General features: G+C 37.6%; 1 protein-coding gene across 9 annotated transcripts in view; it reads right to left on the reverse strand.

Annotated features, from left to right (window-relative positions):
* PHF14 (PHD finger protein 14) overlaps window positions 1-18,111 on the reverse strand; it is a 199,913-nt gene that overhangs the window by 142,934 nt on the left and 38,868 nt on the right. The gene's annotated exons all lie outside the window — the stretch shown is intronic.

Here is an 18,111-nt window from a genome sequence, read left to right on the forward strand (position 1 = left end):
TGAAATCAAAACTTAGGCATTACATTAAGTTATACTTGTTACCTAAAAAAAAATCACTGTTTAAAACAAATAAGATATTAATAGGCATAGGTAGAAACCATCATTAAAGTTATTAATACATAGATTAATATTATAAAACAACAACATATCTAGAAAATATAAGACTAGTCAACAATAGGGCATTTCTAACTGACGGGAAATGCACAGGCAAACTCTTCCTGGGAAAAAACTAGATTAAGAAGGCCAGGCCTTATGGAAGGGGAGTTTAGGGGAGAATGGATACACATATATGTATGGCTGAGTCCCTTCACTGTTTACCAGAAATTATCACAGTATTGTTTGTTTATCAGCTATACCCTAATACAAAATAAGATGTTTAAAAAAAAAGGCCAGGCCTTGTCAATAAAACACTTCAGATATTCTCTTTAACTCTTTACAAAATTCTAAAACCTCAAATGGAAACACAGCCGTCTCACAGTCTCATTTTATGGTACTACCTTAATGGGTACATATTCATAAATAATAGGATACAAAAACATAAAAGGAAATCTACTATCAAAAATAGGAAAAAATTGTAAATATGTAGGCAAAAAAAAAGCATTCTGCAATGTGACTAGCCAGCAAAGTAACAAGTAGTTCATTCTTCAGGTCTGTCCCAAAGAGAAAAACAGATAAGCTGCTCATACGGTTTTTACCTGAGTTACGTTAGAGTCTCTTAGTAAGGTGGGGTTTTACAACCCAAAGAGAACTGATGATGCTAACAAAAGTAGAAACAAATGAGAAGTACAAAAAGAAAAATCATCATATAGTAAAACCAAAGTGTCCTTAACATTAAAAACATCAAAGTATATAACGCAACTTTTTAGTATGATATCCACAGATGTTACAATATAGCACTGTGAATATTGTAATTAGAGAATCTGGATATATAAAAACTTGGACAATAAAACCTGGCCCCACCAATTAAAGATTTTTGTGGCTTTAAACAAGTTGCTAATTATCTCTGGGTCTCTGTTAACTCATTAACAAAACAGCTTTAATAATAATTACTTCATATAGGTACAGAAATAAATTTTAAAAATGTAGAAAGGAGACTGGATTCTCTCTCTCTCTCTCTCTCTCTCATTCACACTCATACACAGCTGCTTTCTCACAACGTGCTCTACACATGCTGGCAATAGAAGAGACTAAGTGGAAATAAAGAATATATTGAACTATAGTCAAAATGATCTCAAGAACCATTCTACTGTCTTAAAGTAGTAGGTAATGTTGAAATTGAGATATCAGAGATAGGATTCATGCTTGCATAGGTCAGTTAAGCATTAGAACCAAGACTCTGACCTAATGAAAAGACCAGTCATTTCTGGTCAAAAAGACACATGAAAAGGATGAAGTAGCCCAAGTAATTTTTCTTTTGTTTCATGACTGGGGATTGGGGACAATAAATCCTAAATCTAAGGCTATCAAGACCAAGGGATTAATTTTTTTTAGAGAATGAAACAGATACACCAAGCAACCACTATCCATTAACATCTATCCTCATCTTTTTCCCCTTAGTAGTAGAATCTTTCTGAGTTTCTGGATATATGATGACCTTGCTAGAAAATTTCTATCCAGACCCTCAGCAGCTGAGTATGGCCATATGATAAGTTCCAGCCAATGAAGTTTATGAAATTTCTTAACCAGACCCTTGATAGGAAATGTCCACTCTTCACCTTCTCTTCCTTCCTACCAATGGGGTACAACCCAGGCAAGGTGGTGATAAACCATCTCTGACCACGCGAGAAAGTACAACAAACTAAAGGAATATGAAGCAATAAGTAAGAGGCACCTGGTCCCTGGAACCAAACTCCCCTGAACATAAAATCAATCTGGAATCATAGAAAGACCATAACGTCTTCCTTGTTCAAGTTACTGGCTATTCAATTCTATTAAACCATTCAAAATAGTGTGCTAATTAATAATCTGGTTGACTTGGACTATCCCCTCAACTTGCCTAGAGAAACTTTCAAGATCCTATTCCCAGTAGAAAATGGAAAGGGAAAAAAATTTTCTAAACATTTACCATGTACCAGGCTTAGTGCCTGTTTTCATACTGTCTCATTTATCTCTCATCACTACCACATGAGGTAAGTTCTATTATTTTAATATCAACTTTATGGATAGAAAACTGAAAACAAGAGAGGTTAAGTTGCTGACCAAGATCCACTGCTAGTAAGTAAAAGCTGTCTTTTTCAACCACTGTCTGTCATCAGATTTACTTAAGGACATTTCCAAATAGAAACAACAAAATCCCAGCTCTGGAGATTGCGTTTCAGTAGGTCTAAGGCAAAGAGTTCTAAATGTGAATGCCTTGAGAAACAGTTAACAGTAAACATAAATGAGTAAAAGGATGTAAAGATGCTGGGAAGTTATAAGACAAAAATAATGATGGAAGTAGGGGGAAAAGCGGAATGTGGGGTAAATGGTGGGGACCCGTGACAAACTGGAATGCCCCATCAACTCAAGTTATCTTTTTATTGCACTATTCTTATCATACAAAATGTATCTACAGGTCACATTTAGCTTGTGGACCTCTGAATTTCACGATTTGTTCTAGAATCTTAAAACCAAAACAATTTATTCCAAACAAAGCTCCCTGACTAATACTGATTCAACAGTTCAAAGGACTATAAGCTGAAAGAAACTATTAGGAATCTTGTACATTGAGACCCAACTGGCACTTGTAAAAATGAAGTATTTTTAAGAAAAGTAGAGAGGTTTTATTGGTATCTGCATAAAACTGTTTATTGAAATAAGAAAAGTGTAAATACTATCATGAGTTAGGAGCATAACATGTTTATCTTCTCAGTTACAACACCATCTGTTTCCACCTCACCTCAGCCATTTAATTCCTATGACTGTACCTAGATTCTGAACTCTTTCCATAATGCAATTTCTCAAGTATTCTCTGAGCATTATCTTTTATCTTTCCTGATCACTTCTTTTCAGACTCAAACAAGTTTTTAATACCTTTCAGATCTCCAATGTACAGACTTTTATCCTCTGACTGCCCCAGAGTCCCATACACATGATTGCCCTCTTTACCTGATTATTTCATGGCCCATCAATTAACTCCTTGTTTGCAGTCCTCTCTTCACTTGTTCCTCTCTTCCTCATCTAGCTTCACTTGACAAAACCTAAAGCAAGGTAAACCCAACTCTTCCCCTATTTTAACCTACATCAGAGCATCTGAACACATTCCCAAATTAATTTCCATTCCATTTTTATAGATAATCACTGAACAGCTTCATCTCTCAAACTTTCAATATCTCCTCTCTATTCTTAACTTGCAGATGATGGCCTTATTTATTCCACTGGAGAGGTTTTGAAGAGAGGAGAAAAGCAATTAAATGAGAACTTCCACAACCTCCAGTCACTGCATACCTCAACCTATCTGCATGTCTACACATATCCTCTGACTAATCTCCTGTTACCGGAGATAAACTGCCCAATGTTCCTATCTAAGGCTGACCTTCAGTTGCAATTAATTCCACCCCATCTTCCCTACAGCAATTCTACCTCCTGCACATTTTTTTCTCTCTACTGGCATACTAAAAACACTGTAATATCCTTTAAAAATACTTAAAAGACATTCCCTGGGCTCTCATTTGTAGGTCACTTCAAAGTCCCCCTTAAAAGGAAAAATCTAAAGCCCTGCCCATATAGCTGTCTTAACTCTGTTCCACTCCTAAGTTTTCAACTAGTCTCAACTTCTCTAATAGCTCCTCTCAAGTCAAAACTGACCTTCATTTTGACAAACCCAATGGTCACTTCTCAGTCTTAACCTTATTCCTTTGACACAACTTGTTTACTCTCTCTTTGAAACACTTGTCTTTGTTTTTTTTTTTTTTTTTTTTAACCTCACTAATAACTCTGCCTCAGACTCCTTGGTAGATTTCGCCTTACTTTCCCAAATTTCAATTTGGGATTGTTGAATGCCGAGGTAGCCCTATGACTGTCATCAGAACTCTTCCCATCTCCTTCTCCTCTTATACTCTAAGTAATTTCACCTAGTCATCTCACCATAAATACTATCTATACCCTGACACTCCCAAATCTGTATCTTTAGCCTTGATTGCTTCCCTAAACTTCAGATTCTGATAGTCACCTACCTACCTGATGTCTCCACTTACAGGCCTAATAGGCGTTTTGAACTCAACATGTCCAAAACTGTCCTCAATTTCCTTCTCTCCTGCAATAAATCTGCTCTTCCTGCAGATTTAATAATCTTTCAATAAATCTTTTCTACCTCAGTAAACCATAACTCCACTCTACTAGAAGCTCCACAAGAGCCTCCTGATGAAAGTGAAAAAGGAAAGTGAAAAAGCTGACTTAAAACTCAACATTTGAAAATCATCATGGCATCCTGTCCCATCACTTTGTGGCAAATAGATGGGAAAACAATGAAAATAGTGACAGACTTTATATTCTTGGGCTCCAAAATCACTGCAGATGGTGACTGCAGCCATGAAATTAAAAGATGCTTGCTTCTTGGAAGGAAAGCTATGACCAACCTAGACAGCATATTAAAAAGCAGAGAGTACTTTACTGACAAAGGTCCGTCTAGTCAAAGCTATTGTTTTTCCAGTAGTCATGTACGGATGTGAGAGTTGGACTATAAAGAAAGCTGAGCGACAAAGAATTGATGCTTTTGAACTGTGGTGTTGGCAAAGACTTTTGAGAGTCCCTTGGACAGCAAGGAGATCAAAACAGTCAAACCTAAAGGAAACCAGTCCTGATTATTCATTGGAAGGACTGATGCTGAAGTTGAAGCTCCAATACTGTGGCCACCTGACGCGAAGAACTGACTCACTGGAAAAGACTCTGATGCTGGGAAAGATTGAAAGCAGGAGAAGAAGGGGATGACAGAAGACGAGATGGTTGGATTGTATCACCGACTCGATGGACACGAGTTTGAGCAAGCTCCGGGAGTTGGTGACGGACAGGGAAGCATGGTGTGCTGCATTCTCTGGTGTCAGAGTCAGACATGACTGAGCGACTGAACTAGAAGTTCAGGCTAAAGAGAAATCACCCTTTTCCTCTCTCTCTCTCTGTTTACTCAACAATCTCTCAACAGATATCTACAAAATCTGTCATTTCTTATTACCTCTATCCTTAAAACCTTAAACCATTTTATTTGTTCTCTCTACTTTCACCTTCGCCTCTCTATAGTCTATACTGAACACAACCATCAGGGTGGTCCTTCTAAACATCAGTTGACTCACATGTTCTCTATGCAAATCTGATGGCTTTCCATCTCACTCAAGAGTGTAAATCCAAAGTCATTCTCATGTTCTTCCAGTCCCTACATGATGTAGCTGCCTCTATGACCTCCTTCCTCTCCTCTTACCACACACCAGCCCCCACCTCTGTATCAGCCATACCAGTTCTTCTTGGTCCTCAAACCAAGCATGTTTCTACCTCAGAGCCTCTATATTCTGTTCCCCCTGCCTGTAACGCTCTCCTCTCAAATAAACATAAGCTCCCTACCATTTTCCTTACATTTTTTCCACAAAATGTCGCCTTCTTAGAGAGCCACCTCTGATCTCCCCATATAAAACAGTACTGTCCTACTTCCCTTAGTCCGTACATACTTTACCCTGCTTTGTATTTCTTCATAATACGTATCACAATATAGCAGTGAGTTGAGGATAAACCCTTAAGTCTGGGAGACAGAGAAGTGATTACTCGTTTGTCTCAAAAGTATTGGTATTTTCTGGTAAACTTTTTCACTATCTGTCCTCTCCCAACCTGCCACTCAAATGTAAGCTACCTTAAGAACAGTTTATTTTGTTCAATGTTAATCTCTATAGGCTCCACAGCAAAGCCTAATACACAGTAGCTCAATATACCTGTTGAATAAATATGCTGAATGAATGACAGTAAAAAGCATTAATCTGTAATCCTTAAATAGTTCAAAGGGACAGGGAGCCTGGTGGGCTGCTATCTCTGGGGTCACACAGAGTCAGACACGACTGAAGCGACTTAGCAGCAGCAGCAGCAGCAGCAAGAGATATATAGGCCAAGAAGGTCCACTGAAGTTTCTGATTCTTCTAGGGAATCTTCTTATTTCTGTATTTACAGCACTTCTTGTCCATCAGAGGCACCTGTGACATCTTTTAATGTTGTCTTGTAAGACTTTTTAACATTTCATTGTGTTTACTATCTAACCCCATCCACATGACTTAAAGCTATTTTTATGCTCCCTGACAAACTCCTCCACCCCCAAACCTAGAGTTTATAGTGTCTGTTGCACATATGAATAGGCCCTCAATCATGACTGACTGATGTGAACTGAGTACTATGAAGTTATGTTTGAATATAAATTTCACTGTTTGTAAACAAAGTTTAGGTCACTCCTAACAAAACAACTCAGTTTTAGAACATGAATTTGATAAAGACTTACTCCTGACAGTCACGTTCCACAAATGCTTGCTGAGTTATATAATTCAGCCCTCAACTGTGATGCCTTTGCAAACACTATATGATTAACTATTTAACACACAGTTTTAGTTTACTTTTTAAGGAGTCTTGTACTCAAGTCTGAAACTCCCAGAAGATGAAGACCAAAGGATAAAAACAATAAATCTAAGCAAGATTTCTTAATTTCTTGAATCTAGTACTTGAAATTTCTAGAACCTTTTACAGATGAAAACTTTTCATGCAAATTCAATGCCCAAATGCTTGAGAAGGAAATGGTAACCCACTGCAGTGTTCTTGCCTGAAGAATTCCATAGACGGAGGAGACTGTGGGCCATGGTCCATGGGGTCGCAAAGAGTTGGACACAACTGAGCAACTAACACTACACTAATACACTAATGCACAAATGACTCACGTCTAGATACCAAAAAAGAAAAATTTCACAATGTACATATTTTCTGAACCATAAACAAAACCATACGTACAGCTGTTTAGTACCCTTTCCTATAAAAACTGAAAGTAACCAACTTAACTTTATTGAGATCTTATTCTAAGAATCTGTATTCAATTTGATCTCATTTTTAAAGGTCTCTTTTCCCCCCATTTTTAGCATTTATCACTTGTTCACTTTTCACTTTTATGACAATTCTTAAAACTCATACATATTATATACAAAATATGGTGGTCTAAAACCAATCTAATAAGAATTTTATGTAAATTATATTTATTAAAAAAATAAAGCAGTTTCTTTACCCATCATTAGAATATTATCCTTATCTATATCTTTTATATAAAAATTAATACTAATCTAGCTAACAGAAAAATAACACTTTATGAAAGTAAAATTATCCTTTGGCATCAGATTCTACAAAAACATTAGGTATTAACTATTTACATTAAGCTCATTAAAATCTGACATTAATATTTCTTTCTGGCAGGAAAATACATATGATTTAATGATTATATAATACTTTAAAGTATTCAATTCTACTTTTCATTTTTTAACCATATCTGTTAAAACAAAAAGAAAACCTATGTTAATTTATTTGGCAGCCTAAAGTTCAACTTATGCAATATATGTTTATATAGGAAAAGTCCTAATAATCAGCTCTGCACATAGGAATTATCCATTTGCATTTATTATATTTTATTATTTCCTTACATATAGTCACACCATCCCAAATTCATTATTTTTAATTGCGGTTTATAAGCAGATAAAAATACGGTCTTATGGTAGACATCAAATTTAGACACTGACACAAAACTCACAAAGTTAACTGAAAAATAATGATATAAACTCTTTATTAAAAACAGAACTGGTAAAAAAAAATAAATAAAAAATAAAAACAGAACTGGTGTGTTTTTATCCTACAGGTTATTTTTTATTTATTCAAAAAAGATTTGAGGTGGCTTATTAAAATATGCAAAGCGTAAGATAATTTAATTAAGCTTTAATTATTAATTTTAAAAACTAAGTAAGGACTGTAGTGTGTGTGTGTTTAGAAGGTGAGAGTGAATAATGAAACAAAGGGAAAAACGAAGTAGAAAAAAATAAGATGAAACCCAGACATACAGAATATTCCTTAAAGTTCTCTGTGTAAGATTATAAAACTAAAGCCAATATTAATGTCAAAAAAAAACAATCAGAAAAAAAGTCTTGAAAAGGAAGGACTACTGAGAAGCCAATTCCACTATGATGAGGCAGGCTGGAAGGAAAGGGGATGACACTCTTAAAAAGCAAAGATCAGGTAACAGATCAAACCCAGGGAAAAGAAAGGCCAGAACATCAGAATTCTACTGTGAAGCAAGGAAGGGAAAAATGGAAATGGTGAAATTTTCATTTGTTTCTTTCTTTTATTCAAAATAACTGATTCTTCTTTTCCTTCTTTTAATACCTGATAAAAACACTACTTCATTTGATCTAAGTATATGGCTGAGCTACAGTGAAAGGAAATAAACTGCCAACTTCTTAGGCTGGTTGTAGCAAACTGTTTGTTAGCTGCTGACTCCCCAAGCCATTCCCTTCCAACATATTCCCTTTTTGTAAAATTCATTTTCTCTGACAGAAACGGAAAATGTCAGGTTTCACCAATTCACGCACTGCTAACAATAGCCATAATGACTATTTTGACACATGAGATAATGGGACAATCTACTGGAGTGAACATATGAGAAAATTTTTCAGTCCTAATGATAAGAGAACCCTCTCCCCTCCTCCTCTGTTTTGAATTATATAATGAAAGAACACAGTGCTTATTTAGAGCTATTCCAGCAATATTGAGACCATGAGACAACAAGGTTAGGAACCAAAAAGAAAAGCATATTGATGTTGGTAGAATAGAAGAATAAAATAAGACTTAATCATTGAGCTTCTGAAACAACCCCAGAACTACTATTGTTTAGGTCTCCTGTCATGAGATAGTTAACACATGGCTACCACAGCTAAGTATTCTATTACTTGCTTCCAAAAGCCTAGATAAGGTACAACATCAAAAAGTTGAACAAACAAAATACTTATCATAAAAGTCACATGCACATTGGTAGTAGACTCCACATGTGGCTCTGAAATTGCCAGAAAATTAAAGAAGTTATTGTAATCAGTAACATAATTCACAATATCAGAAACCAGTTAATAAGCAAACACACAGCTACACCTACTATTAAGAATTAAGAGAAAGAACACTACATAATGTACTGAGAAACAGGCTCATCAACATTCTCAGTTTAAACAAACAAAAAAAAAATCAATAAGGCTTTCAACACCAACAAAAGTATAAAAAGTACACATCAACTAAATGAATAATAGTTAAGAATCAAAATAATTTTATCCAAGAACATAAACATCTAATAATATGGCTCATGTAAATGTTTGGAGCAGTTGATTATCTGTATAAATTCCAAGTAAATTATATTTCTTACAGTCAGTCATACTTCAAAAAAAGTTAAATGATTCTTAGAGAAGTACCAAAGTGAAAATGATCTATCTGCTAACAAGTAACCAAGCTGGAGGAAGTAGTGAGCAACTTATGCAAACCAAAGAGACAGAGACACATGTATGAATAGTTAGTTATTCTAATACCACAAGAAAAGGTACCAAGGAAATACCCTCAGACAATGCCTGTAGATAAATAGGAAATCAAATAAAAATAAATGGGAAACCAAATTGCAATTCACTATACACAAAATGGGAGAAGGCAATGGCACCCCACTCCAGTACTCTTGCCTGGAAAATCCCATGGACGGAAGAGCCTAGTAGGCTGCAGTCCGTGAGGTCGCTAAGAGTAGGACACGACTGAGCGACTTCACTTTCACTTTTCACTTTCATGCATTTGAGAAGGCAACGGCAAGCCCCTCCAGTGTTCTTGCCTGGAGAATCCCAGGGACGGGGGAGCCTGGTGGGCTGCCATCTATGGGGTCGCACAGAGTCAGACACGACTGAAGCGACTTAGCAGCAGCAGCAGCAGCATACACAAAATGATGATCTGAAAACTAATTTTATTCTAGAACTCTTCTTAATGAAAACTTCAGTTCAGTTGCTCAGTCGTTTCCGACTCTTTGTGACCCCATGAACCACAGTACGCCAGGCCTCCCTGTCCATCACTAACTCCCAGAGTTTACTCAGACTCACATCCATCGAGTCAGTGATGCCATCCAGCCATCTCATCCTCTGTCGTCCCCTTCTCCTCCTGCCCCAATCCCTCCCAGCATCAGAGTCTTTTCCAATGAGTCAACTCTTCCCATGAGGTGGCCAAAGTACTGGAGTTTCAGCTTTAGCATCATTCCTTCCAAACAAATTCCATGGCTGATCTCCTTCAGATTGGACTGGTTGGATCTCCTTGCAGTCCAAGGGACTCTCTTCTCCAACACCACAGCTCAAAAGCATCAATTCTTCGGCGCTCAGCCTTCTTCACAGTCCAACTCTCACATCCATACATGACCACTGGAAAAACCAGAGCCTTGACTAGACAGACCTTTGTTGGCAAAGTAATGTCTCTGCGGACTGCAGCCATGAAATTAAAAGATGCTCACTCCTTGGAAGGAAAGTTATGACCAACCTAGATAGCATATTCAAAAGCAGAGACATTACTTTGCCAACAAAGGTTCGTCTAGTCAAGGCTATGGTTTTTCCTGTGGTCATGTATGGATGTGAGAGTTAGACTATGAAGAAGGCTGAGCGCCGAAGAATTGATGCTTTTGAACTGTGGTGCTGGAGAAGACTCTTGAGAGTCCCTTGGACTGCAAGGAGATCCAACCAGTCCATTCTGAAGGAGATCAGCCCTGGGATTTCTTTGGAAGGAATGATGCTAAAGCTGAAACTCCAGTACTTTGGCCACCTCATGCGAAGAGTTGACTCACTGGAAAAGACTCTGATGCTGGGAGGGATTGGGGGCAGGAGGAGAAGGGGACGACAGAGGATGAGACGGCTGGATGGCATCACTGACTCGATGGACGTGAGTCTGAGTGAACTCCGGGAGTTGGTGATGGACAGGGAGGCCTGGCGTGCTGCGATTCATGGGGTTGCAAAGAGTCAGACACGACTGAGCGACTGATCTGATCTGATCTAGGTTGGTCATAACTTTCCTTCCAAGGAGTAAGTGTCTTTTAATTTCATGGCTGCAATCACCATCTGCAGTGATTTTGGAGCCCCAAAAAATAAAGTCTGACACTCTGTCCACTGTTTCTCCGTCTATTTCCAATGAAGTGATGGGACCAGATGCCATGATCTTCGTTTTCTGAATGTTGAGTTTTAAGCCAACTTTTTCACTCTCCTCTTTCACCTTCATCAAGAGGCTTTTTAGTTCCTCTTCACTTTCTGCCATAAGGGTGGTGTCATCTGCGTATCTGAGGTTACTGATACTTCTCCTGGCAATCCTGATTCCAACTTGTGCTTCTTCCAGCCCAGCGTTTCTCATGATGTACTCTGCATATAAGTTAAATAGGCAGGGTGACAATATACAGCCTTGACGAACTCCTTTTCCTATTTGGAACCAGTCTGTTGTTCCCTGTCCAGTTCTAACTGTTGCTTCCTGACCTGCATACAAATTTCTCAAGAGGCAGGTCAGGTGGTCTGGTATTCCTATCTCTTTCAGAATTTTCCACAGTTTATTGTGATCCACACAGTCAAAGGCTTTGGCATAGTCAATAAAGCAGAAATAGATATTTTTCTGGAATTCTCTTGCTTTTCCGATGATCCAGCAGATGTTGGCAATTTGGTCTCTGGTTCCTCGGCCTTTTCTAAAACCAGCTTGAACAACTGGAAGTTCACAGTTCATGTATTGCTGAAGCCTGGCTTGGAGAATTTTGAGCATTACTTTACTAGCGTGTGAGATGAGTGCAATTGTGCGGTAGTTTGAGCATTCTTTGACATTGCCTTTCTTTGGGATTGGAATAAAAACTGACCTTTTTTTTATGAATTTTTTTTTAATGAAATCTTAAAAGAAAAAAAAAAAAAAAAAAACCTTAAATGCTAAACAGCTGATCACATACAAGGTGAATGATAAAAGGGATTGGTCCCTCAACTTGTATTCTAATCATTGAGAACACAGTGAAAAATAATAACAAAAAATCCCTGTCCTTATGAATCTATGTCCTAATGAAAGTGACAGACAATAAACAAAATAAAAAGAATCATACATATTATCAAGTGGGACTTATTCCAGGGATGCAAAGATTTTTCAGCATCCATATGCCAATCAATGTGATATACCATAATAACAAATCGAAAAATAAAAACCATATGATCATCTTTATAGATGCAGAAAAATCTTCTGACATAATTCAACATCTATTTATGATTTCTCTTCAGAAAGTGGACACAGAAGGAACATTCCTCAACATAAAAAAAGGCCATTTACGATAAATCCACAGTTAACATCATAATCAAGGGTGAAAAGCTGAAAGCATTTTTCTATAAGATCAGGAACAAGATAAGGATGGCAACTTGTACCACTTTTATCCAACATAGTTATTTTGGAAGTCTTCGACACAGCAATCACAGAAGAAAAAGAAAAGGAATTCAAATTGGAAAAGAAGTGAAACTGTCACTGTTTGCATATGATATCGGTGCTATACCTAGAAATTCCTAAAGATGCTACCAGAAAACTACTAGAGCTATACTGGACAGTGGTTAGGTTAGTTAAAAAGGGAAGAAAGCAGCAGAAAAGAGAATAGAAACTGTTACGGGAGTGGGAGGATTGCAACATTAGACAGGGCGACCAAGAGAAGCCACAGTGAGCAGTAGATATAGAATGAGGACCTGAAAAAAAAGTGAGGGAATGAGCCATGTGGGGGAAAGGCAGCCCATGCAAGGAAACAAATACAGAGGCCCAGAGCAGGAGCTCACCTGGCCATCCATTCAAGGAGCAACAAGTGAGCCAATGAGGCTGAACGAGGGGAAATGATAAACTCAGAGAGGTAATGTGAAGCCAGATCACACAGACCCTTATAGACCAGCAGAGAAACTGGCCTCTAGTTTGAATCAGATGGAAAGCCATTGAAGGGTTTTAAGCAAAGGAGTGACCAGATCCAACTTAGATTTTAATGGGATAATACTAGCCACAACTGAAAATGTCCTTTGTTCTCTATGAAAAGGCTTGACACCAAAGCAGGACCTAAAAGCCAAATCTGGCACTGCCTGTTTTTGGAAATACAGTTTTATTTGAACACAGCCATGTTCATTTGTTTATATATTGTCTATGGATTTTTCATAATCAGTGGCAAAGTTAAATAGTTACACACAAGCCATAGGCCCACAAAGCCTAAAATATTTACTATCTGGCTCTTTATAGTAAAAAGAAAAAATTGCCACCCTCTGCTCTAGCAAGACAAGGCCAGAAAGAGCTGGGAGGTTATTAATCCAGTTGACAAAAAAAGACTTGGACTAGGGCACAGCAATGAACTTAGCAAGATAACACTGAACATGTCCTAGATACACTTTGAAGACAGGATATGCTAATAGATTAGATATGGAGTGTGAGAGAAAGTGATCTGAGTAACTGTCAGAATTCATCCAGAATAATTTTTAAAATAATGCCTAAAACAGCCATATAAAAATATTACTGAAGATCTCATACAAAATACCTACTTTTAAGGAATGTAACTTCTTCATTAATTCATTTAAAAATATTTTATCCAACAAGAGCTATTCTTACCAATCCTGGTTCTTCTAGCAATATTAAGGCATCAGTTCAGTGCCAAATATCTAATTTGAGCCTTTGAAATTTAATTCATGAATGATTTCAATGCATTAAACCAAAGGTTGTAGGAAAAAAAATTGATACATAATTTCACATTATTTCAAAGAGAATTTTTTACATGGTAACAGATTATAACAATGTTCACAGTACCAAAATCATACTTTATCATAGAAGAAACTACCAGATGGTTTAAGTGAAAGATAAGGAATCTTAAGGCTAACTATATGATATGAAACATAAGTTGCAATCAGCATAACTGGGCCTGTTTTATAGTGTGGTTTTAACAATAAGACATATTTTGTCATTAAGTGAAGTGAAGTCACTCAGTTGTGTCCAACTCTTTGCGACCCCATGGACTGTAGCCTACCAGGCTCCTCCATCCATGGGATTTTCCAGGCAAGAGTACTGGAGTGGGGTGCCATTGACTTCTCCAGGGGATCTTCCCGACCCAGGGATCAAACCTAGGTCTCCCTCATTGTAGGCAGATGCTTTACCGTCTGAGCAAGCAGGGTCATAACATGGTTAAATATTCTAAATAATCTAGAATTTTCACAAAATGGGTCAAAAGCAATAGAATAGATGTCACTAATAGGATAAAGTACTATGGCAGACGGCTATAAAAAGACGTAAAAAGTATGCTAGGGTTATGATGTCACTGGATGAAACCAAAGTACTCACTCTCTTTTTCAACCTTTCTTTGACTGCCTGTATAAAACACCCATCAAGAAGTAAGATATCCAACTTAATAAAACAGTCTTTAAAAAAGACAAAAAAAAAAGTGCTTTCTCTAATGTCACAAAACTGAAACAGAAGACAAGACATACCTACAAACAGCACATCTATTTTGATTTAAAATTTATTTTTTCATCAAATATGCATTACATAAATCTTAATCTACACAAGTACAACCAGGAGAAGTAGCCAAGAAGTTCATTTTAACAAGACGTTTACTGACAAGAGCAAAGTTCATTGATATTGATTCAAGCCAAGTCTTGTATTTTAAAACCCTATTCAAAATTCTTTATATGGTTTCTTTATATATTCTTTATATAGTTGATTTTTCAACTATATAACTGTTTACAAGAAGAAACCACAAATACCTGCAAATATGCTTTAAATCATTTCCCCAAAGAAGAGTTCATTTAACAAGATGGGGAGAGAAAAATCACACTTCATTATTCCAAAATCCAGAATTCCTACCTAATCAATCAAAGGAGGGAGCAAGGCAAGGAAAAAAACCTGTTTCCACATCATGATTTATCTAACTTTCTCTGTAAATTTCCCCAGATTAGCTCACAGATATATAGATATTCAGACCACAAACTGTAAACTATTTATTCAATGTAATACTGTATTTTGTTTGTTTTAATTTGAATGCCTTTATGTGGAGATGCAATCTCTAAATCACTATGGACCCCATTATACCTGCCGTCCCATACATGGCTGCTTCACACATTTTCATTAATTAAATGGCTGCTGCTGCTGCTGCTAAGTCGTTTCAGTCACGTCTGACTCTGTGTGACCCCACAGACAGCAGCCCACCCGGCTGCCCCATCCCTGGGATTCTCCAGGCAAGAACACTGGAGTGAGTTGCCATTTCCTTCTCCAATGCATGAAAGTGAAAAGGGAAAGTGAAGTCGCTCAGTCATGTCTGACTCTTAGCGACTGTCTACCAAAAATAATGATGGATGGCACTATACAAAGAGACCCAAACTATCACAGTATAAAAGGCAAAGTCCTCTCAAGTTCTAAAAGAAATGGCTACAAAAAAACCATCCTGCCTACGAAGTTCAAAGTTTCCAGAAGTAAAGTCATAACCTTAACCTACAGATTCCCTGATGCAGATATTCACTGAGATTTATCTGATCTGCTGAGTCTTACTTCTTTTATCTCTCTGGATTTCTGCCAACCATCTTGAGTGATTTGTTGTTGTTCAGTAGTCGCTAATTCATGTCCAACTCTTGTGACCCCATGGACTGCAACACGCCAGGCTTCCCTGTCCTCTACCATCTCCCAGAGCTTGCTCAAACTCATGTCCATTGAGTCAGTGATGCCATCCACCATTTTGTCTTCTGTCATTCCCTTCTCCTCCTGCCTTTGATCTTTCCCAGCATCTGAGTCTTTTCTAATGAGTGGGCTCTTCACATCAGGTGGCCAAAGTATTGGAGCTTTAGCATCAGTCCTTCCAATGAATATTTAGGACTGATTTCCTTTAGGATTGACTGGTTTGATCTCCTTGCAGTCCAAGGGACTCTCAAGAATCTTCTCCAACATCACAGTTCAAAAGCATCAATTCTTCGGTGCTCACCTTTCTTTATGGTCCAACTCTCAAATCCATACATGACCACTTGAAAAACCACAGCTTTGCCTTGTTGGCAAAGGAATGTCTCTGTTTTTTAATAAGCTGTCTAGGTTGGTCATAGCTTTTCTTCTAAGGACCAGGCATCTTTTAATTTCACGGCTGCAGTTACCATTGCAGTGATTTTGGAGACCAAGAAAATAAAGTCTGTCACTGTTGCCATTGTTTCCCCAACTATTCGTCATAAAGTGATGGGACGGGATGCCATGATCTTAGTTGTTTGAATGTTGAGTTTTAGGCAAGCTTTTTCACTCTCCTCTTTCACTTTCATCAAGAGGCTCTTTAGTTCCTCTTCACTTTCTGCCATAAGGGTGATACAAACTGCGTATCTGAGGTTATTGATATTTCTCACGGCAATCTTGATTCTAGCTTGTGCTTCAGCCAGCCCGGCATTTTGCATGATATACTCTTCATATAAGTTAAATAAGCAGGGTGACACTATACAGATTTGACAATTTTCAACCAGTCTGTTGTTCCATGTCCAATTCTAACTGTTGCTTCTTGACCTGCATACAGGTTTTTCAGGAGGCAGGTAAAGTGGTCTGGTATTCCCACCTCTTGAAGTATTTTCCACACGGTCAAAGGCTTTGGGGTAGTCAAAGAAGCAGAAGTAGATGTTTTTCTGGAATTCTCTTGCTTTTTCTATGATCGAACAGATGTTGGCAATTGAATTTCTGGTTCCTCTGCCTTTTCTAAATCCAGCTTAAACATCTGGAAGTTCTCAGTTCACGTACTGCTGAAGCTTGGCTTGGAGAATTTTGAGAATTCCTTTGCTAACATGTGAAATGAGTGCAAATGTGTAGTAGTTTGAAGATTCTGTGGCATTGCCCTTCTTTGGGACTGGAATGAAAACTGACCTTTTCCAGTCCTGTGGCTACTGCTGAGTTTTCCATATTTGCTGGCATACTGAGTGCAGCACTTGCACACCATCATCTTTTAGGATTTGAAAGAGCTCAACTGAAATTCCATCACCTCCACTAGCTTTGTTCATAGTGATGCTTCCTAAGGCCCACTTGTCTCCACACTCTAAGATGTTTGGTTCTAGGTAAATGATCACACCATTGTAGTTATCTGGGTGATGAAGATCTTTTTTGTAGAGTTCTTCTGTGTACTTTTGCCATCTCTATCTTTTGCTTCTGCTAGGTCCATACCATTTCTGTCCTTTATTATACCCATCTTTGCATGAAATGTTCCCTTGGTATCTCTAATTTTCTTGAAGAGATCTCTAGTCTTTCCCATTCTATTGTTTTCCTGTATTTCTTTGCATTGATCACTGAGGAAGGCTTTCTTATCTCTCCTTGCTATTCTTTGGAACTCTTCATTCAGATGGATATATCTTTCCTTTTCTCCCTTGCCTTTTGCTTCTCTTCTTTTCTCAGGTATTTGTAAGGACTCCTCAGACAACTATTTTGCTTTTCTGCATTTCTCTTTCTTGGGGATAGTTTTGATCACTGCCTCCTATACAATGTCATGATTCTTCATCCATAGCTTTCCAGATTAGATCTGTCTATCATATCTAATCCCTTGAATCTATTTGTCACTTCCACTGTATAATAGTAAGGGATTTGACCTAAAGGTCATATCTGAATGGCCTAGTGGTTTTCCCTACTTTGTTCAATTTAAGTCAGAATTTTGCAATAAGGAGCCACTTATTCATGATCTGAGCCACTATAAGCTCCCAGTCTTGTTTTTGCTGACTGCAAACAGCTTCTCCATCTTTGGTTACAAAGAATATAATCAGAACCAATCTGATTTTGGTTCTGGCCATTTGATGTCCATGTGTAGAGTCGTCTCTTGTGTCATTGGAGGAGGGTGTTTGCTATGACCAGTGAGTAATCTACATGACCCCATTATACAACTGCTCCTCTATATAGGTCTACCAAATAGCTGTGAAAATGCACAATGTCCCTTTAGTACTCTTCTTCAATTAATCAAAATACAACTCATCATAATCAGAGACTGGCACAAAACCAGATACATGTGCCCAAATTATAATCTAAATAGGATCAATTCATTGGTAAAATATGTCCCTTAAAATTGGCTCAAAAATTTTTCTTCATGAGATTATCTTTGTCACTTGTTTCTTGCCTATG

Source organism: Bos mutus, chromosome 4 (assembly GCF_027580195.1).
Source record: "Bos mutus isolate GX-2022 chromosome 4, NWIPB_WYAK_1.1, whole genome shotgun sequence".
Classification (NCBI taxonomy): domain Eukaryota; kingdom Metazoa; phylum Chordata; class Mammalia; order Artiodactyla; family Bovidae; genus Bos; species Bos mutus.